This window comes from Schistocerca americana, chromosome 4, assembly GCF_021461395.2.
Source record: "Schistocerca americana isolate TAMUIC-IGC-003095 chromosome 4, iqSchAmer2.1, whole genome shotgun sequence".
In the NCBI taxonomy this organism is placed as follows: domain Eukaryota; kingdom Metazoa; phylum Arthropoda; class Insecta; order Orthoptera; family Acrididae; genus Schistocerca; species Schistocerca americana.
Genome location: NC_060122.1, coordinates 485,430,377 through 485,436,621, shown reverse-complemented (window position 1 = coordinate 485,436,621; position 6,245 = coordinate 485,430,377). Strand labels below are relative to the sequence as shown.

The following is a 6,245-nucleotide window of genomic DNA, read 5'->3' as shown; positions in this document are numbered from 1 at the left end:
GATCCAAATAAAATGGTGCGCCTGCCTAATATCGTGAAGGACCCCACGAGCACGCATAAGTGCAGCAACACGACGTGGCATAGACGCGACTAATGTCTGAATTAGTGCCGGAGGGAATTGACAACATGAATCCTGCAGGGCTGTCCATAAATCCGTAAGAATACTAGGGGGTCAGATCCCTTCTGAGCAGCACATTGCAAGTTATCCCACATTTGCTCAGTAATTTTCGTGTTTGGGGAGTCTGGTGGTCAGCGGAAGTGTTTCTGGAGCCACATTCAACCAATTCTTGACGTATTGGTTGTCGTATTGTCCTGCTGGAATTGCTCAACTCCATTGGAATGCACAATGGACATGAATGGGTGCAGGTGATCAGACAGGATTCTTACGTACGTGTCACCTGTCACAGTCGTATCTAAACGTAATAGGGGTCCCATATCACTCCAAGTCCACACGCCCCACACCATTACAAAGCCTCCACCTGCTGACATGCAGGGCCCATGGATTCATGAGTTTGTCTCCATACACGTACACGTAAATCCGTTCAATAAAATATGAAACGAGACTCGTCCGACCATGTTTCCACTCGTGAACAGTCCAATGTCGGTGTTGACGGGCCCAGGCGAGGCGTAAAGCTTTGTGTAGCGCAGTCATCAAGGATACACGAGTGGGGTTTCGGCTCCGAAAGCGCATATCGATGAAGTTTGGTTGAATGCTTTGCACACTGACACTTGTTGATGTCCCAGCATTGAAATATGCAGAAATTTGCGCAGGGGTTGCACTTCAGTCACGTTGAACGATTCCCTTCAGTCGTCTTCGGTCCCTTTCTTGCAGGATCTTTTTCCGGCCGCAGCCATGTCAGAGATTTGATGGTTTACCCGATTCCTGATATTCACGGTACAGTCGTGAAATGGTCGTAAGGGAAAATACCCACTTCAACGCTACCTCGGAGATGCTATGTATCGTCGCTAGTGCGCCGGCTATAACACCACGTTCCAACTCACTTACATAGAAGGTCAGGAACTGGAAACAGTTAATTCCATAAATTATCTGGGAGTAGGCATTAGGAGTGATTTAAAATGGAATGATCATATAAAGTTGATCGTCGGTAAAGCAGATGCCACACTGAGATTCATTGGAAGAATCCTAAGGAAATGCAATCCGAAAACAAGGGAAGTAGGTTAGAGTACACTTGTTCGCCCACTGCTTGAATATTGCTCACCAGTGTGGGATCCGTATCAGATAGGGTTGATAGAAGAGATAGAGAAGATCTAACGAAGAGCAGCGTGCTTCGTGACAGGATCATTTAGTAATTGCGAAAGCGTTACGGAGATGATAGATAAACTCCAGTGGAAGACTCTGCAGGAGAGACGCTCAGTAGCTCGGTACGGGCTTTTGTTGAAGTTTCAAAAACATACCTTCACTGAGGAGTTAAAAAAATAGTTCAAATGGCTCTAAGCACTATGGGACTTAACTGCTGCGGTCATCAGTCCCCTAGAACTTAGAACTAAGTAAACCTAACTAACCTAAGGACATCACACACATCCATGCCCGAGGCAGGATTCGAACCTGCGACCGGAGCGGTCGCGCGGTTCCAGACTGTAGCGCCTAGAACCGCACGGCCACTGCGGCCGGCACAGACGCATACCGACAACCTTTTTTTCACGAAAAATACGGGACTGGAATAGAAGGGAGAACAGATAGAGGTACTCAAAGTGCCCTCCGCCACACACCCACACACCGTCGGGTGGCTTGGGGAGTATGGCTGTAGATGTAGATGTAGATATCTTGATAACCTGCTATTTTAGCAGCAGCATCCCATCTAACAACTGGGCCAGACACTTGTTGTCTTATCTGGGTGTTGCCGACCGCAGTGCTGTATTTTCTGTTTACATTCTTTGTATTTGTACACGCATGCATGTACAAGTTTCTTTGGCGCTTTAGTGTATTTGTATATCGCTATTTCATTAGTTTTTGTCATCTCACTGTACAAAATCTGTGATTGCAGAATTAAAGTAGCACAGAAGCAGATAGAGCTCTATGGTAACTTTCCCGGCTTTCACAGCTCTTGTGCACTTGGCGATGCAGTGCGCGGTAGCGTTCTATAAAAAGGCACAAGTCGAGTGCTACGGAGAAAACGAGGGAGCGCCAAGTTTTGTGCGGTCGTCGAATTAATGACCCGCGTGCGTTCCGAACGTGACCCGCAGCAGGTGACCGGCGCTCAGGATGCGTGTGACGCAACCTCTACGTGGAACATGCGGGAAGGCCTGGTTACCAGTCTCGCAGGAAACCGGCCGTCCTTGCGTGTGAAGCGCCGATACCTTGAGGCGGGGCCTCCACGAGCGCGGCTCGCTGCTACGGAGGAGCGCAGCCTCTGCCACAGTTGCTGTCAGGATCGCAGTTTCCCATACACTGTCAGTTGATTGTCTGCGCATGACGCAACAACTGAGCGGACATACCAGGCTGACGCCAGGTGGAGTTGACGTAATCACGCTGTCTGCATTTAGATAGTGTTCAATAAACTGCGTAGTCTGCTGTCATCCGGGAAAACAGTGCGACGGTTACCAGTCATAAGGATTTTTTTTCACCGTGACCTTCGCTGAGAACTGCGCAGTGTTTTTTTTTCACATATTAACTTGGAGAGATCATGTAACGCTCTAATGGCTCATAGGTTCGAAACGACTCACGTGAAGGAATGTGGACGAAACAGTCTAATTACGGCGCCGATAAAAATTCAGCACCTTCAAGGATAAGGTCATTTTATTGGTAAGTGACGACAGGTAGTTCATCATTGTAGGAGTGTGTGATAAATTCAGACGAAATGAACCAGAAATCGCAGTAAAGGGTGAACAAACAGTCGCATCAATACACAGAGTAAACACCTCTCTGGCAGCGAAGCATAGGCCTATTCTTCCGTGCAAACCATCACAAAGGTTTCCAGACTGAGATTTTCACTCTGCAGCGGAGTGTGCGCTGATATGGAACTTCCTGGTAGATTAAAACTGTGTGTCAGACCGAGACTCGAACTCGGGACCTGCTGCATTTTTTTCTGACAGTGTATATGTCCAAGTCCTGCTAGATTTACTTCGCAACAACCAGAGAAAAACTCTTCAAATAAAAATTATTCAAATTCTAATTGCCTTGTTGTGTGACCTCACAGCTGTTTTGCTACTGAGTGAACTGGAACAGTGGCTATGACGTGCCATCGGGTGAAATATTCATACAAATCTATTTTGAATTGGGCTCTGGTTCAGTTTAGTCAAGCAATGCAATTTTGTAATCGTGCAGTGATCTAATCATCATGTAATGATAAATAATCTGAATTACACAAAACAACCTAAACTGAAATTAATTAAGAAAAAGGCTGCTTTTAAGGTGATTAGGCTCGAGTCAGGTATAAATATACATCGTTAATCCGCCAAATGCCTTTTCAGTAGTTGGCAGAGGGCTAGATAGAGTTTCTGGCTAGCCTGTTACTCTTTTGGTGAGACAGAGCATGCATGCTGTGTACACTAGAGAGTCCAGACAGGGTACGTCCCACTACTAGACAGTACAATGTGCACAGCATGCCGTGATGCTTCCATTCACTGTTCTCCATGCTTCTGCCACGTGGCTGTAGATGAATATGCTGATGACTTATCTCGGCACATAGTGTGCATGGTACACTGCTCTATACATACACTACTGGCCATTAAAATTACTACACCAAGAAGAAATGCAGATGATAAACGGGTATTCATTGGACAAATATATTATACTAGGACTCACATGTGATTACATTTTCACGCAAGTTGGGTGCATAGATCCTCAGAAATCAGCACCCAGAACAACCACCTCTGCCCGTAATAACTTCCTTGATACGCCTGGGCATTGAGTCAAACAGAGCTTGGATGGCGTGTACATGTACAGCTTCCCGTGCAGCTTCAACACGATACCACAGTTCATCAAGAGTACTGACTAGCGTATTGTGACGAGCCAGTTGCTGGGCCACCATTGACCAGACGTTTTCAATTGGTGAGAGATCTGGAGAATGTGCTGGCCAGGGCAGCAGTCGAACATTTTCTGTATCCAGAAAGGCTCGTACAGGACCTGCAACATGCGGTCGTGCATTATTCTGCTGAAATGTAGGGTTTTGCAGGAATCGAATGAAGGGTAGAGCCACGGGTCGTAACACATCTGAAATGTAACGTCCACTGTTCACAGTGCCGTCAATGCGAACAAGAGGTGACCGAGACGTGTAACCAATGGCACCCCATACCATCACGCCGGGTGATACGCCAGTATGGCGATGACGAATACACGCTTCCAATGTGCGTTCACCGCAATGTCGCCAAACAAGGATGCGACCATCATGATGCTGTAAACAGAACCTGGATTCATTCGAAAAAATGACGTTTTGCCATTTGTGCACCCAGGTTCGTCGTCGAGTACACCAGCGCAGGCGCTTCTGTCTGTGATCCAGTGTCAAGGGTAACGGCAGCCATGGTCTCCGAGCTGATAGTCCATGCCGCTGCAAACGTCGTCGAACTGTTCGTGCAGATAGTTGTTGTCTTGCAAACTTCCCCATCTGTTGACTCAGGGGTCGAGACGTGGCTGCACCATCCGTTACAGCCATGCGGATAAGATGCCTGTCATCTCGACTGTTAGTGATACGAGGCTGTTGGCATCCAGCATGGCGTTCCGTATTACCTTCCTGAACCCACCGATTCCATATTCTGCTAACAGTCGTTGGATCTCGACCAACGCGAGCAGCAATGTGGCGATACGATAAACCGGAATCGCGATAGGCTACAATCCGACCTTTATCAAAGTCGTAAACATGACGGTACGCATTTCTCCTCCTTACACGATGCATCACAACAACGTTTCACCAAGCAACGCCGGTCAACTGCTGTTTGTGTATGACAAATCGGTCGGAAACTTTCCTCATGTCAGCACGTTGTAGGTGTCGCCACCGGCGCCAACCTTGTGTGAATGTTCTGAAAAGCTAATCATTTGCATATCACAGCATCTTCTTCCTGTCGGTTAAATTTCGCGTTTGTAGCACGTCATCTTCGTGGTGTAGCAATTTTAATGGCCAGTAGTGTACATATGTCATATTTATGTGTTCAACACCTATATTGATCTGCTACATATGATTTTGTTGTTCTATGACTTTCTGCTAAAACATGATCATGTACCCATTTCAAGGCTTCATTTTGTATCATAACTGCTACCATAATATGAGGTCTGCATAATAAATTGTGCCAATGGCCTTTCCACAGTGGTAGCACCGGTTCCCATCAGATCACCGAAGTTAAGCGCTGTCGGATCGGGCTAGCACTTGGATGGGTGACCATCTGGTCCGTCGAGCACTGTTGGCAAGCAGGGTGCACTCAGCCCTTGTGAGGCAAACTGAGGAGCTACTTGATTGAGAAGTAGCGCCTCTGGTCTCGGAAACTGACATACAGCTGGGAGAGCGGTGTGCTGACCACATGCCCCTCCATATGCGCATCCAGTGACGCCTCTCAGTTGAGGATGACACAGCGGCCGGTCGATACCGTTGGGCCTTCACGGCCTGCTCGGGAGAAGTTTAGTTGTATAATGAATTGTGGTTGTGTTGCAAATAACCAGCAAACTGCATCAGCAACTTGTGCCTTCTGTCACTCTGCAGATGTGGAACATACTCATTGTATCAGACAATACTTTCTGTATCAGGCGACTGACGTTTCTGTGCAGCTTCCAAGCTCAATGACTCACTTCAAAATTAAATTCATCGAGTTTTACCATCCAGCATGTTAAGTTGTTCGAAGGCTTTTAAACCTAGCAGTCATTCCAAAGCTGCATGAACTGTTCTGATCTTTAATTTTCTCTTATGAAATAACATCAAAAATATGCTATGCCATATGTGAGACTGGGCATATTTTTCTCCATTTAGGGTATTCTTTTCTCTTCCACTCAACTGTCGCGAGGCAGAGACGGTGAGATGTTCTGCCTGTCCACTTCCTGACTTTATAAACAGCTAAATGCATGATTGCTAACATTGCATGAAAGCATAAATGCCTCCACATAGTTTGGGAAAACTAAAGTCAGTCCAGTTGTTAACAGTTCTTTCATCTCACTCAGAATGTCCTTGCATTCCACTGTTCAGTGAAAGATTTCTCCTTTCATCTTTAAAAGAGTGAGCACCATAGCATTTCCACAAATTTTTGTTCAAACTTCCAGTAACATTTCGCCAAGCTCAAGAACAATTGAACTTTAGTGTAGTT

At 46.4% G+C, this 6,245-nt stretch overlaps 1 pseudogene; it reads left to right on the top strand.

Moving 5' to 3' along the window:
* Window positions 1-5,242: 5,242 nt before the first annotated feature.
* Window positions 5,243-5,360, top strand: LOC124614443 (annotated as a pseudogene).
* Window positions 5,361-6,245: the final 885 nt, after the last annotated feature.